This window comes from Hylaeus volcanicus, chromosome 2 (genome assembly GCF_026283585.1).
Source record: "Hylaeus volcanicus isolate JK05 chromosome 2, UHH_iyHylVolc1.0_haploid, whole genome shotgun sequence".
NCBI classification, from domain to species: Eukaryota; Metazoa; Arthropoda; class Insecta; order Hymenoptera; family Colletidae; genus Hylaeus; species Hylaeus volcanicus.
The window spans coordinates 30,340,948-30,356,340 of record NC_071977.1 but is presented as its reverse complement, the minus strand read 5'-3'; the positions used below and the strand labels follow the sequence as shown (position 1 = coordinate 30,356,340).

The following is a 15,393-nucleotide window of genomic DNA, read 5'->3' as shown; positions in this document are numbered from 1 at the left end:
ATCCGGGCGGAGCAGCGACACGAAAATAGCTCGCTCGAGTTTAACAGGTAATTCGAATGGTGAGTACCACTGTTCTAACGCCTACCTCCGTTTCCACGCACGCGCGAGTCGAACGTATACGCGTACACCGCGATGCACGTGGTTATGCCTCGCGCGAGTGCCTACTTGGAATCGTGGTATTAACGTACGATCGGAGATCGGTAAATGCAATCGCATGCGCTCGCGGTTACGAGGTACGCGCGCACTCGTAACAACTACGATCCAGGTACACCGCTACGCGAATGTAACCGTGCACACCTTTTTGTATACAGCAGATTTATATTAATTAATAATACGAACTGAAGGGTAGGGGAAACCACGGTATTTAACACGATCACGCCGGCGTGTACCACCGGTGGCTCACACTAATATGTTCCGTAGGACGGCGTGTACCACCGGTGGCCCACACTAATATGTTCCGTGGGACGGCGTGTACCACCGGTGGCTCACACTAATATGTTCCGTAGGACGGCGTGTACCACCGGTGGCTCACACTAATATGTTCCGTAGGACGGCGTGTACCACCGGTGGCTCACACCACTATGTTTATCAGATGACGTGTACGACCGCGCCGCCCTGTGGTGCGCCGGTACGAATGTGTTGAAACACTTTTTTCAAATGTCTAACAATATCGAAAAAAAAGTGGAGCAATCGTTGCGTCGAGAAAACCTCCAAGTTGGCAATCGTGTCATCGGGCGGCGTGTACCACCTGTGGCTCACGCTCGCGTGTCTATCGGATGACGTGTACGACCGCGCCGCCCCATGGCGCGAAACACAAACGGCAGCGCCCGGAGCGAACGTGTCAAGTTTATCGAGCGACGCGTTATCGTTTACATCGTAACGTTATCGTTACGTAACCGACAAGAGTTCGCGAGCTACTCGTCCCGTACCCCACGAGGATACACAACGCGCTACCGATTCGAGAAAGTAAAATTTCTAACGCTCGCCGAGGATCGTTCGTCGTGTACATATCATTTCCAGTCAGCGTAATTTCGTCGAATTTGTCAGAGTTAACGACGCCCGTTCCGTCCATTTCGTGATTCATCGTGGACACGTACCGCCACGTGTGCGTGCACGGCACACGTCTCGAGAATTATTCACCTGCGCGCGCGGCTAAGGACAGCTCGAGCATTTAACGGTGTTAAAAAAACGAAACCTCGTTAAGTCAATCTCGTTTCTTACGTAAGAAGCCGAGTATCGCGCGCGTGCACGCCTATGCGCGTGCAACACTGGCGTCCGAACGTGAATTTCGTTCTAGCGTTGAAAAAAAAAAAAGAAGAAGAAGAAAAAAAAGAGTCGAGCCGAAGACGGAATTCGGAAATATCGCGAAACGAAATGCTCGCGATTCTCGAGATGCGAAAGTGTCGCTCGAATATTATCGCGAAGTCGATCGTGCGAACGGTTATCGCGGAAGACGAGTTAACTGGACTGATTAGCGGTTCGTGACTATCGCGCGCTCGTCTCCCGTTACGGTCGCGAGGGCTGTTCGTACCAGGATGGAACGATAAGAGATAAAAACGACCGAGAGACTTTTTCATCTTCTCGTTCCTCGATTTTTATTTATAGAAAATAACAATGCCGCTGCTCTTACTGTTTATTTCGCTTCTCGATTCCCGGATTCGCGAATTCGAGTGATACGGGTTAGGAGAGGAACGTCGACGCTAAACGGAGAATATTTCTCCCGAGCGTAACGGCCGCGTTATTTAGGAGCGAACTCGGATCTCAAGTTTTTTAAAGAAATAAGCATTTTCAGCGGAATTGCCGCGGTAATGGGGAGCACCGGAGCTAACGAAGCCGCGCGCATTTAATACCGGGTAGGAAGATCGCGGACGGAAGACGGAAAACCGAAAAGTGGAATAATTACTGGGAGTAGGCAGCGAGAGTAATTCGTTCTCATCGGCGCTCGTTAAAAGAGACGCTCGAAGGCCGCTGTTGCCCTCTAAAATTAACGATGATCCGCCTCCGCCGTCGCCGCTACCGCCGCGGAACCGCCAGGGTGAAAGTCCGCTTCCTCCCGAAGGGTTCGCGAATCGTGCTTCCGTGTACCGTTCCATTTTTTTCGTCTAAAGGTCGATTCAGACTGTACGACACGTTCCGGCAACGACACGGCCCGGCACCGACGCGACGAAACATTCAAACACGCGTTTCGATGTATCTTATCTTATAAGAAACGTGCCTTAAGAATTTCTGCTGAACACTCTGAATCATTTTCGTAAGGCCACTTTGTAACGGATTCCAGATCTGAGATGCGTATTCAAGATGCGGTAAAACTAACGAAGAGTAAAGAATTTCGAAGGTCTGAGGGTGTTTGAGATCTGCGGATTGTCGTAAGAATCTAATTATGAATCTAATTACGAATCTAATGTCAGAATTGCAATATTCCAAATGGAAGATCCAATATGGCCGACATGCGTATCCGACCTGAACGTTCCGTCAACGGGAATAGTGCGAATAGTTCCATTAAAATGCGTGTTATGTTTTGTCGTGTCGGTGCCGGTACGCGTCGTTGCCGGAACGTGACGGTCCGTGTCGTATACTCTGAATCGATCTTGACACGTTGATCGCCACGTCACCCGTACGTGGGTGACAGTGCTTTTCATTGAAAAACGAAAACTATTAATTCTGAAAGTTAAGTGTCGTAGAAAATGAATTCAAACGAAATACTTGAATTTTGATGAAGTTACAGAACTGAATACCAAACTAAATGTTTCATTACGCGGCTTCCGATAGTTTGTAAACAAAGTTTAAACACGGTAGAAATTTTCGAGAGTTTTAGTCTGCCAGTGAACGTGTTAACGCTCGTCGCCTGGAAATCGACCAGTTGAAATATTCCGACGAAATAGTCCGACGCTACAGGGATCTCGGCGGTTTCGTGTCTGGCCCGGTACGACCAGCAATTCCTGCCGCGATCTTTCGAGAGTACGAGCAAGTAGAATGAGGACGGATCGCAACGTCTGACTCGGCACGCCACCGCGGAAAGTCTCCTTTTACCGCGTACAATCGCGCGACCGTCGAGAAAAAGCGCGTCGATAAGTTCTTCGCCCCGAGAGACAATATCCCACTCGATAACAAAAATTCCACTAGCCGGTAAGCAACGAAGCGTGTTAGAGATAAATCAACAACGAAGAAAAAGCGTCTTTTGCAACGTACCGGATGAAACTTCACCCGTACCTATAGAACGACCTGTAATTATGTAAGAGGAAAAGAGGTTGTTTACGCCACGATTCGGAAACGCCGTGCGAAGAGGGTACGTATTCAAATTTCCTCGCACCTCGACGTCGAAGAGGCACGACAAATACGCGTTTGCGCTACCATTCTTTGAGAGATTAGCACGGTGTGCCCCCTCGGAACGCGTCCGTCGCTTCGAGGAACAACCGTCCATTTTCCCTACACGGCGGAACCTAATTACCACCCGCGCGTTCATTGTGCTCCTCGGAGAGGTCCGTCGGAGGTTCGCGTAATCACGGTTCGTCAAAATTTCAAGGTGAAACATTTTCCCTTCGTACGTTTTCTATGGGTCTCCTTTCGCCCTTCCTCGATCGTCGGATACGAGCGGATCCATCGCGATACGTGCACCGAAAGAACGAGAATCACTTATCCTTAATTTTGCAAATCGGCGCAAACTTGGAAATCTCCTCGGTAAAATTCACTCCGTCGCGTTTAACGAAGTTCGGATCCTTTGTTCGCGACAAAGATCGACCTCTTTAGTTATCGACGCGTATTTCTGCCACAGACTGTACCTTCCGCGGCGCTGTCGCGTCATTTCACGCGTCCTGGGACGCGTTAACGACTAAAATTGAAAAACAGAAACGCGCGAGAGAGAAATTTCTCGTGGCGCGGTTCGTCTCTGTCGTCGCGTTCGCCTACGAGCTCTCTCTCGAGAATCGTTCCGATTAATCTCGCTTCGAGTTTGCACGAGCGTAGCGCGACGTTTAGGCGAGATCTCTCATAGGCGCGACGTTTAGGCGAGATCTCGGTGTCCTGTTTGCGATTCGCAGAGGCGCGTTTTCGCGTTGCGAGAAGGACTAGGGCGATAAAGTTCCGTGGCCGATCGGTAAAAACGTCCGCGGCGGGGAGCGTTGACAGACGCGGCGATTAAGTTTGCGCGGAACGACGCGGCGCTACGCGCGACGGCACGAGCCGCTCGACCCAGTTCGTAAAATAACGCCAGGCGGTAGGCGTGCTCGCCGAAATGTGGGACAACCGTATTCGTGCGCAGGAAGCGACGCAATTATGGATACGCGAGGTTTTGGCCAAGCACCAAGCCAGCGCGCGCGCGCGCGCAACTCATTCTCGGTTCCGAATAAATACTGCTGTTCGCCGTTTCGACTCCAACGACGGTCGGAGAAGACTATCGCCGATGTTTCCGATGGTCGACTATGATCGACGAACAGATTTTCTTTGCCAATCGATACTTTTACGAATAGCCGAGTGTGTCAGAAGAGTAGAGATTTTGTTTAAAAAAGGGGTCGAGCGTCGAGGGTGTTCTTGTGCGTTCCGAGTCAGAAATTCTGACAGTTCGGAATTCTGACGGTTCGGAACTGTATCGACTCTCGTCGAGACGTGTAGAATATAGATATTTACAAGCTACACAACGCGTCATTATTCGTACACCCTATACCGCATCCTGGCCTTGATAAATCTGATCTTACGGGTGATACCAAATTTACCATTTAAGAGTTCGAAGAAGGCCTATAGTTACGAAAGATTCGGGTACGTCGCAACGACGTCGAATTCATCGCGAATAAATATTGGAGGGCGTAGAGAGGTTTTCGACAGTTTGACGAAAGAAAAAAAAGAAGTTAAAGAACCGAGTAATTTACGAGCGAGCACTCGAGAAACGCGACCCTAATATTCAACCCCGCTGAACGGTGAAGTTGATCCAGTAAATTTGCGCGTCCGTTTCGTAGATGCGGCTGGCCCAGTTTGCGCCGGCTACGAGATGGACGGGGGCAGCGTAGGGGGTTGGGGAAAGGGCGTGATATCTGTGTCACCGCACAAGCGCCATGGTTGCCAACGAACGCGACTCGCGGCACCGTTCTTGGCCCGCTCGCGATCCGCGGGGATCCACGTACCACGGAAATCTCGTCTATCGATCCCGAAACTCCCGTCCTCCACCGACCAGTCGGGAACCAACGCGTCCGCTGTTCTTCCGTGCTCGCGAATCTTCCTTTCGTTTTCCCGTTGCTTACCCGTTACGGTAAAGTCTCCTTTAAACGCACAAGCTCGGGACCGAACTTGTGCGTCCGTCGTAGAGTTCGTATATTTTCTGATGTCTGATGTTCGGATTATATTAGGTAGACCGAGAAGTAATGTCGTTTCTTTTACATTAAATTCAAACTTTTCAATAAATTTCTATCTTTAAATCTTTAAATCGGAATTATATGATCGCCCTTATTGTCGGCAGCCTTTTGTCAAGTAGCGTGCAAATTTTCAATGTCAGAAAGATCAATGAGCTGATAAATAATAAACAAGTATTTAAGATGGCGAAAACGACATTACTTTCCAGTCCATCTAATATTAGGTTGTCTCGAAAGTTTCTCGTTTAGATAAATAGACAACCTGATTGCTTAGGTGTTAATGTTGTAACAGTAATGGAGCAAAATAAATCGTATGCGATTCGATAACGTAACATTAGACGTAAGATATTGTGTACGTATTACCTATTAACCCTTAAATGGACGATTTTTGTTTCACGTTTTCAAAAAATATATTTGTGTAATAGACGTGTATTACTGTCTAGGAAAAATAAGTAAAAAATACTAGACATGAATTTACTATACTTTTTTTTGCGATAATGTGAGTGTTGTTTATAAACTACATCGCGCATTCATCAATTTTATCTGTGATGTTCAGTATGTTGTTTAAAAACAACATTGTCCATTTAAGGGTTAATGAAACGGAAGAAACTTTTGGGACAACCTAATATTATTATATCCGCGGATACACTGCGCGTGTATAGGTTACGAGTGAATGCAGTAAAGTCGGGACTGTGTTGGTATATTTTCTGTTTGTCGACGAGCTCCGAACGTAAAGAAGGACAGCGGACAAAGAAGAGGACGGAACGAAAACACCGGGGTACGTCGGTGAGACAATAAAAGTTTTAACGTTGCAGTAGCATTGTTTCACCGATCCCGGATCATGTTACACTGCTCGGCGATCGAAGTCCTGCGACCCCTCAAGGGGTATGCCGAGCATGCTATGCCCTCCCAGAGGTGGGGATGGTTTCACTACATTCGAGGAGACTTTACCGTATTCTTTTTCCCATTTCGTCCACTGTTCCAACCGAAGGATGCGAAAGATCACGGTGTCCACCTTCCGCGATGGCGTTCGACGAGCGGTTCCTGCTGGAGGCGAAATTCGGCTCGGGATCCGTCCTCGATGGATCCCTCGAAATCCCTTTCCTCTCTCTCTCTCTCGCTCTTTCCGATCGCTCCCTCGACCCTGCCGCGATAACTTGCTCTCTAATGGTGCGCTTACGTAAGAAAGACGTATATACCTACCTACCTACCTACCTACCTACCTACCTATCTACCTACCTACCTACCAACCCACCTCCTGGCTATTCAAGGGATCAAGGCAAACCGGTAGGTAGGCAGGCGGGCAGGCAGGCAGACCGAGGTGGCAACCGGAGAGCAGGCAAACTAGGATGCAGGTAGGTAAGTGGGTAGGATGGGCACATGTCGCGCGCATGCCCTCGGATAAACCTGCCAAACGGATAGACCGTGCAACAACGGAAACCTCCGCTCCACCTCCGCGCTCGCTTCTTCTCTCGCTTCTTCTCCCTACCATCCTCTCCCTACCATCCTCTCCCTACCATCCTCTCCCCTCTTTCCGCCCCTCCTCGTTCGAGCAGTTCTGACCAGAATTCGTTCGAGAGGATCGCTGAAAAATAGAACGAATAGCGCGTTAAGCCACGTTCGACCGACCGAGACGATCGAAGCTACGCGTCCTCGAATTTTCGCGTGCCTCGGGGCACTCGCGCGATACGAGGCACTCGTGGCTTCGATCGCCTCGGTTCTCTCGTCGTTGGACAAAGATGACGGAAGTCTCTATTGTACCGTAGATTTCGAGAGGCGGCGAGTTCAGGTTCCAGCCTCGACTTTATTTCGTTTCATTCCGACGCTCGCGGTGATCCGGCGCATCCTCCTCCCCCTCTGCCCTCCGCGGTTACAGTTTGAAAAAGCCTGTCCAGCTCGCGCGACGTAATCGCGCTATTATGGCGCGCGTTACGTAACCGGACTCGGCTTCGAGGATAACGAGCGATCGCGGAGAGCGAGAGCTGGAGAAGTAATTGACGGACAGGTGAAGACAAGGCTCGCGGAGGTGTCGAGAAGATCTCTCGATAGCAGTAATCGAGTTGGAGTATTTCTTCCTTCGCGATGCCGAAGTATTTCCACGAGTGTTGAATAATCGAACGTTTCCAAGTGGTCCCAAATATAGGTTCTAGGTGCCCGGTAATAGTTTTGTATACGACCTTTCCATCTGTTAGAAAATGGATGGTTCGAGAGCTGTCAGGCTGTTCGGTTGAAACGTGTCGGTGCATAGTCATGCATAAACCACGCGTGACGTACATCTAATGGTACATCTTTCAATAATTCATACGATCGACGTAAAATCGACATGTTGATCTCCCATAAAAAAAAAAAAAGAAGCAGCAACTACCGAACGTCGCGTACAAACTAGACTAATTCGGTGTTGGATGAAAAATGGTTGAACGTTTCGATTCGCGCTTTAGATGCTCCTAGGCGTTGTAAATTGATGCCAACCGAGGCTTCCGGGTGTTCGCTGCGTTCTTCGAGCAAGATGTGCGCGCGAAAGCGTCGAGTTTACGGTGTCGAGAGGTCGGACGGTAATTAGGCCAGTGAAACGGGTCGATCGATTCCGCCCCGAAAAAGCTTCTGCTCCAAAAACCTATTTAATCCCCCGACACACAAAGGAGACTCTCGCTGTAGTCGCGATGAATCACCCTCTTTGTATTCTCTTTGTATTCTCTTTGTATTCTTCTCGACTATTTGTCGCGCGCGTTTGAATTCCATAGCCGTTCGTCGTGTGCAACTTACTCATCCCTTGGTCGTTGCACTTCCGTCAATGATTGTTCCCGTATCTCTAATGCGATCTTGCATAAACGAACGTAAATGGAACGGAATGTTCTTTCCGAGGAAAATACTGCCCCTGGGACGAGCGGACGTTTTAGGCGACATCGTCGCCGAGGCTTTGTTATCGCTCAACGATAAAAGTAACGATGATCGCGCGATACCGCGAATTGCGGGTAGTAAACGACCGCGAGTACGGTTCGCGGCTTCGTAACGGATGATCGCGCTGGACGTTAGAGAACTGGTTAGAGAACTGGTTAGAGAACTGGTTAAGAGAACTGGTTAGAGAACTGGCGACTGTAGGATTGCTCGATAGAGAATGATGAGCAATATTTTGGCTATGCTTGAAAACTTTAGTCCAATGTTCGTTCATCGTAGGCGTTTCGACTTGAACGCGGTACACCGTGCCGCTTTGCTTTATCGCGTTTTGTCATTTTGTCATTTATCATTTATGATCCGAGGCTTGTTAACGTCGACTTGGAGGCTAGGTTGCATACACGCGAGTAGGATAAACAGGCTTATCGCGTGCGTTTGTAAACGGCGGATGCGGTGGGGCGACGGAAAGCGAAAGATCTTCTTCCCGATCGGTCGGCGATGAGCGGAGCTGGTGGCCCTGACGTGGTTGCGCAATTTCCGGGAAGAAGCGATCGGCTTTCTAAGCGGGTCCGATCCTTCCTAAAGGAGTATCGGCGTTCGTCCTTGAAGCGCCCTTGGCGCTGGGTGTGGAAAGCTCGCGTTTGGCGAGGGCAGGGCGTGGTCTAACGCGCACCCGGTGACCTGCTGGCCAGCAAAGCGGCGGCCATCTTTGAGCGGATTGGATGCCTCGGGCGTGCTGCGAGGGTGAAAGTTGGGGGTGGGTTTTCGGCGAGGGCAGAGACGTGCAACTACGCGCCGTTGAGTCCTCTCGGATGGCTCCGCTGTCGAAGGAGACGCCCCTCACCCACGCCTCGGAAATCTTTTCTTTTCTTCGTTCGCTCGCACGCTACACGCCGACTCTTCACTTTCGTTTTCCTTCCCTTTCCTCGCGCCTTCGACGCCCTTTGCTCTCGTCGCCGACGCTTCGCGAACGTCCGACTCTCTCGGAAAATTCCTTCGATCTCGCATCGATCTCCCACGGATTCTATCGCTTTCGTTTCTCGCACTTCTCGACGTTTTCGAGCGAATCCACGAATGCGCGCACGTTGGCTCGAGGACGAGTGAATTTATCGAGAAATTACGAAATTTGCGATACCAAATTTTCTCGGTTTGTTTTTCTCGGACTCCTTTCCGGGAAATATTACTCTGGAACAGCTACTTAATCAAGCCACGTGCCGGGGTTACCTTTTCGATGTAACGTCGAAGCCTGTGGAATTCACGCTGGTTGCGAAGGCGCGATCCTTGTCCCATGCCTCGACTAAACGACGAAAGAAAGAAGACGGGTCATCGGGAATCTCGCATACGCGTGGGATTAGAAACGTTGGGAGGGTCGAAAGTTTTACGAGATATGGGGGGCCTCGGTCGATTTTCGTGAAACTTTATGAAGTGGCAGTAGGAATAGCGTAGTCGAAGCCCCGTCGCTTTTTGTTCTCTTTCGCTTCTTCAAGGCCTGGTTGCCCGGTCTGCCCCACCGCTGGATTCTCGTTCTTATATCACATCACGGTTTCATTCTCCCTCCCCATCATCCCTCCACGCCCCGCGATTTTTCTACGCCCAAGTCTCGGATCCGTTCTCTCTTCGCCATTCTTCGGTTCTCCGTCGCTCCCGTTTGTTCTTCAGCCTCCCCCGATCTGTCTCTAGCGATCGCCATTAGATTCCCTTGCTTTTCCCGATTCCCGGACTTTCTCCTTCCCGCGAGCTTTTTCGATGATATCGTTCTGGAAAGGATAAAAAAATCTGAGCTACAGAGGATTAACCCTTTGCACTCGAGGCCTTCTTTTCTGGTATCTATCAGCAACTCGAGATGTGTAATGAGGTCACCTTTACCTCGCCGACAATCGTTTTATCGACACTTCGAGCTCCAAAAAGAAATTAAACCTAAAGAAACATTAGGTATCGTAGATTTGTTGCGTGAAACTTAATGGCGACTGAGAGTCACCTCTCGACTGCAAAGGGTTAAAAATTTCTAGACTCGTGGTAACAACGATTTCTTCGCCGATAGATTTGCTGCGTGAAACCTAATGGCGACTGAGAGTCACCTCTCGACTGCAAAGGGTTAGAAATTTCTAGACTCGTGGTAACAACGATTTCTTCGCCGATAGATTTGCTGCGTGAAACCTAATGGCGACTGAGAGTCACCTCTCGACTGCAAAGGGTTAGAAATTTCTAGACTCGTGGCAACAACGATTTCATTTCATTCGCTCGTAACTCGTTCGCGTCGACTCGAAGCGTTTCGAACCCATCGCTCTAGCCGTGTGTCTCTTCCTCTTCACGCTCGACTCCTCTCTTCTCCGCTCCCCGAACCGGCGCTCGCAACCCTCCCACCCCGCGCCGTACCCTCGCGATGATCCACGATCTTTACGGATACCCCTCACGCCCCGCCGCCGAGCCGTTTCGCAATGATGTCATCCGCAACATTGGCGCAGACACGGACAAATTTTCGAGTCGCGGCAACTCGAATTCCGTGTAGACGTAAATACCTGAAACATCGGAAACGAAGAGAATTCACATTCGAGGATGACGTTTACATTAATCGTGAAAAAGTAATACTTTCGTGGGTGTTTTCTGGTTAGGCTATCGAGTACGAGAATTATTTGCGACTACCGAGATACGATACGGAACGCGCGCATACGTGTTCGCGTGATAACGTACAATGCAAATGGTACGACACGGACGCCATGGTCGTTCTGCGCTAGAGATGGGCATCGAAGAGTGCCGCGGGACACGCGTTTGGGAAACGACGGTGAAATTTAATTTTATTCCGTTCTATAGACGTAGCGAGGATAACATTTATCGCAATTTTTCGTCGACGTGTTTATCGTAACTCTCGTTTTGCGTCGGAACAACATCGAAGTCGATACGCAGAAATACGTTAAATCTTACCGCAAATAGATGAACGTACGCGTAACGAAGTTTAAAGTAAGAGGTTTGTGCGACTCGAGAATGTATATTTTTTTTTTGTTCTCGATTCTGAAGGAATATTTGATTATTTCGGACGAGAGAGATCGGAAGCGACTCATCTCGGACTCAGGTACCAACACAGGACGCGACGAGCCATGGCGAGCAGATTCGAGGCCAACGAGTAAAATTAGACAGCGCGTGGATGGAATTCGAGCCAATCGAGCAACCCCAAATGGAAATGGAAACGCTTCGATTACTGTACAGACAAAAGATGGCCGCAATGCGACGCCTTCTATAAAATGGCGGTTGTTGACCACCCGCCGCCAAGCAGGCGTGTTTTCACGGATTTTACCCAAGGCTCGGAACGATCCGCTACTCCCTTTACGGTCCTTCGGTCTCGAACAACCGAGTCCTACCGACGGACCAAGATTTTTAGACCAAGTTCGCACGACTCCCCGAAAGTATCTAAACTCGTGTAAATTCTTCCGAAGTTGTCGTTGTCGTACGTTTACAACTAAACGTGTACCTTTTAACAAAAAGACGAAAAAAGGATCCTGTTACTGAATAATTCGCAGATCGTATCAACGACGACGGACAGCGAAGACGAAGCCCATAGAATCGAAAGAAGAAACAAATCTGGGAATATTACGAGACCGGTGCAAAGCATCGAAACTACAATCTCGATAGCGGTGCGTACGTACAAAGTGGCACAAGGCAAGCCAGTCCCACTTCCCTTTCCTCCTTGCGCGTGTACGTGTGCACACGGTATATCTTATTCCATCATCGTGTCTCCTACTTCTCCATTCTTCCAAAGGAGTGGTAACTTTCCAAACTTCTCTGTTCTATGTCTCCTTTACCGTTCGACTCTCCTCTAATCCGAGATACGTACGCGTGCGTATCCCAAACATGGTTCGGACAGAAATATTAATCTCCTCTTTAACGATACTCGAGTAACGGAACGAGTGTTCGACGTGAACGCGTCGTTCGAAAATCTCGAGCGGGACGGCTTGTTTTTTTCTATCGTTTACTTGTTTTCAGAGAGTAATTTACCAGAACGTAAGACAAACGTCTCGATCCTTCTTTGACGTCGTGTCTCCCGGTTCACGCCGGAGTACAAGTCACGTACAAGGAACGTACACGTTTTATTTGCGAAAAACGACGGGATCTCGATGCCTCCGTTCGTCGTTCCTAAAACTCATCGACGCCGACGCGTGTTCATTGAACGTACCTTTACAGGGTTTTGCGTTTAGAACACCCGTCGGATGATCGTTTCGCAACCCGTTTCGACGTTGCGATATTTACATGCAAGCGTGAGCTCGAAATTCAGAATATCAAACGGATTCGACACACGTCGCGAACGTGTCGATTTTGCGACGGCTGGTCTGGGTGTAATTGCTAAAGCGGTAAAAAGAAAGAAAAGAAAAGAAAAAGGCTCCTAGGCACTTGTTACATGGAAAATGACAACGAACTGCTTTATTAAGAGGGAGAAGAAAAAAAATCTAGGCACGTAATCGCGGCAACGATTCGCTACACGGTACGAGGCCGACGGTATTTGCCGAGTTACGAAAGTAAGCGGCTTTAGAAAGTATAGAAGGCTCTCGAGGTGAACGGCGCTCTAACGGCGGGGATTCTTGCACGGCAATTACAAAGTGGCTTTGCAACAACGATCGAGACCGACCACTACTCGCTCGCCGACTACGTAAGACCAGGCCTGCTGTTCCGACGTAGCAGGTGCACCTTCGTTCGATTTACGACATTCGTCGGGCTCGACTACTAAAAAGGGAACACACCGTACCGATTGCGACGAGCCGCGATGGTCTTTGGAAACGTTCGACGGACACTCGAAAACGCGATAATGCTACTAGGGTCACTTTCGAAATAATGCTAATCGAAACGAGAAGAAATAACGTCCTCTTGAACCCTCTTCTTCTTTTCCTCCTCCTCCTCCTCCTCCTGCTACTCTATATTTCGAATCAACGCGATTTATTTCGGGAATGAAATTTTCCGGTCGACGGGACGCACACAGTAATTTACGCTTCGAACGAGCGGAAAAGTAATTTACGTATGGACGCACGGCTGCGCGGCCCTGTACGCGCAACTGACAATGAGAAAAGAGAGAACAACGATCGAGGCGGGTGACGATGCTCGAAGAACGGTCAGTACTCGCGCAGTGTTCTCCGTGATCCCAGAGCTTTTTAACATGGTACATTTACAGCTGGGGGAACACGGTTTTCACTGCTGAGCCCGTGGTATTACATACACGATAACGAATTGCATGTAGTTTTCCGCGTATGCAGGCTATCTTTCGATGCGTGCTTTCGTTCTAAAGACCCCAAAGAAAGAAAGGAACAAAAATATCGTGGATTCTTCTGGAAAGCTGGGCCGTGTTCGATCGACGTCAAACGATGTGCCACGGGGCCGATAGGAGAGAGAAAAAGACTGACTGTCGTTGCACAGAGCCAAGCCAGTTTCTCACCCCCACTGACCTAGCGACCGAGAAAAAGATCGAGGCGTCGTTGTACGTTGGTGAAACGGCCGACGAGCCATGGAGCCAACTTAGAGAAAGAAAAAAATTAAATATTCTTGCTGTATCTTCTGCACTCCCGCCGTTGTTCGTATCCTCCGTCAACTGCCGTAACAAACGTTAGATCACACACTGGCCCAGCGAGAGCGGAGCCACGGTTTGATCACGTGATGATTGGGTTGCGTCACAGTTGCCCCTCTCTCCACTCAACCGACGAACGAACCAACGACGGGACCGCCATCTTTACCCACTGAGAGACCAGAGAAACACGGCCACGAAACATCGCGATGTACGACCAACGTTCTCTTTCTTTTTCATCTTTAACCGCACGAAATAGATAGACCACCTTCGATTCGCGGGATCGACATTCTTCTAACCGTTCGAATCTTCTCGGTATTCGACGCGTGTCTTTCTATCTACGATTAGTTGCTAAAAAAAGATCCTTGTGTGCCGCGCTGGCACTTATCGCGGCTCACCGTACACGCCGTGAGTCAGGGACGATAGAGCACGCGAGCGCCGAAATCCATTCGAACGATCGTTGCATGTAACTACGTTCGTGGTTACGATGCAAATATCGATAAATAAAATTCGGCCATATTCGCGATACCGAAGAATGTAATTTAATTGTCGAGAAAAGCTAACGAAATATATTCGATAAACTACGATCTGTATGGACTTCCTGCTCGAATGCACCGAAAACGTTCACTCAACATTACCGCGCGATATCTCGATACCGAATCCTACGAGAGACCGATCACTTGTGCAAAGAGAACCCCGTAAAGAAACGAGAGAGAGAAAAAAAAAAAAAGAAAAACGCCCGATGAATGGCACTCCAAGGCGACCGCATGGTTCCACGGTCGACGATACGGAATTCGGTGGTCGTTTCCGGTTGCGTTTGGTGTTCAAGCCCACGCCACGACGACACAGTAAAAATTCGAAAGACTGTTTCGCGAATACACGATGCCGTGGGTCTCTGCGATTTCGACAACGACAAGGCGGCACAGAACGCGGCTGAATCGGAACTGAACGAAATCGAGACTCGGAGGAACGGTCGAGATAGCGTTAACACCGCGATATTGGTGTTCGAGAGAGATTCTGGCGAGCGAACTCTCTCCTCGGCTTCGTGAAACTGCCGGTGAGAGAGGAGACTCGAGAGTGTGAAACACGACCGACTCCGAAGGCGAGCAGCGACGAACGAGGATGCGCTCGAGCGCGTAGCCTGTGCCGCACTCTCAGTCCATCCCCACTACTTGCTACGGTCGTACATCCGGTGGTAACAGTGGCGCGCATTCGCGAGGACTTCTGCTCGCTGATTGGTGCACACCCGTTGCTACTTGGCCCCCGATTGGCCGATTCCACACAACGAATTCCCGCGACGTTCACTATCCACGGGCACGCACAGGCGCGCGCGCGACCACATGCACACAGCACATGCACACGTGTCTCGATCTCACACGCAAACGATGCTCGCGCGAGGACACCGCGTACACACGTTTCCCTACGAGCGTATGTATACGCGCACATACGAACGCACACACGTGCATGTATGGCCGGTTACTCGCGAGTGCTTTTCTGCGCGCGCTGTACATGCCATCGCGACGTATTTTGCGTGTATGTGCCTATGTGTCGGGAGATTCCACACTCCCGCGCCTTGGTACGGTCGTATGACGGTCGAACAGGAACTGGTCGCAACCCGCG

General features: G+C 49.7%; 1 long non-coding RNA gene across 1 annotated transcript in view; it reads right to left on the bottom strand.

Annotated features, from left to right (window-relative positions):
• Positions 1 to 8,026: 8,026 nt before the first annotated feature.
• The window catches only part of LOC128872481 (uncharacterized), a 28,271-nt gene continuing 20,904 nt past the window's right edge, over positions 8,027 to 15,393 (bottom strand). Inside the window, exon 4 of the long non-coding RNA XR_008456202.1 lies at positions 8,027 to 10,750. This is a non-coding gene — a long non-coding RNA (uncharacterized LOC128872481). The remainder of the gene's footprint in view (positions 10,751 to 15,393) is intronic.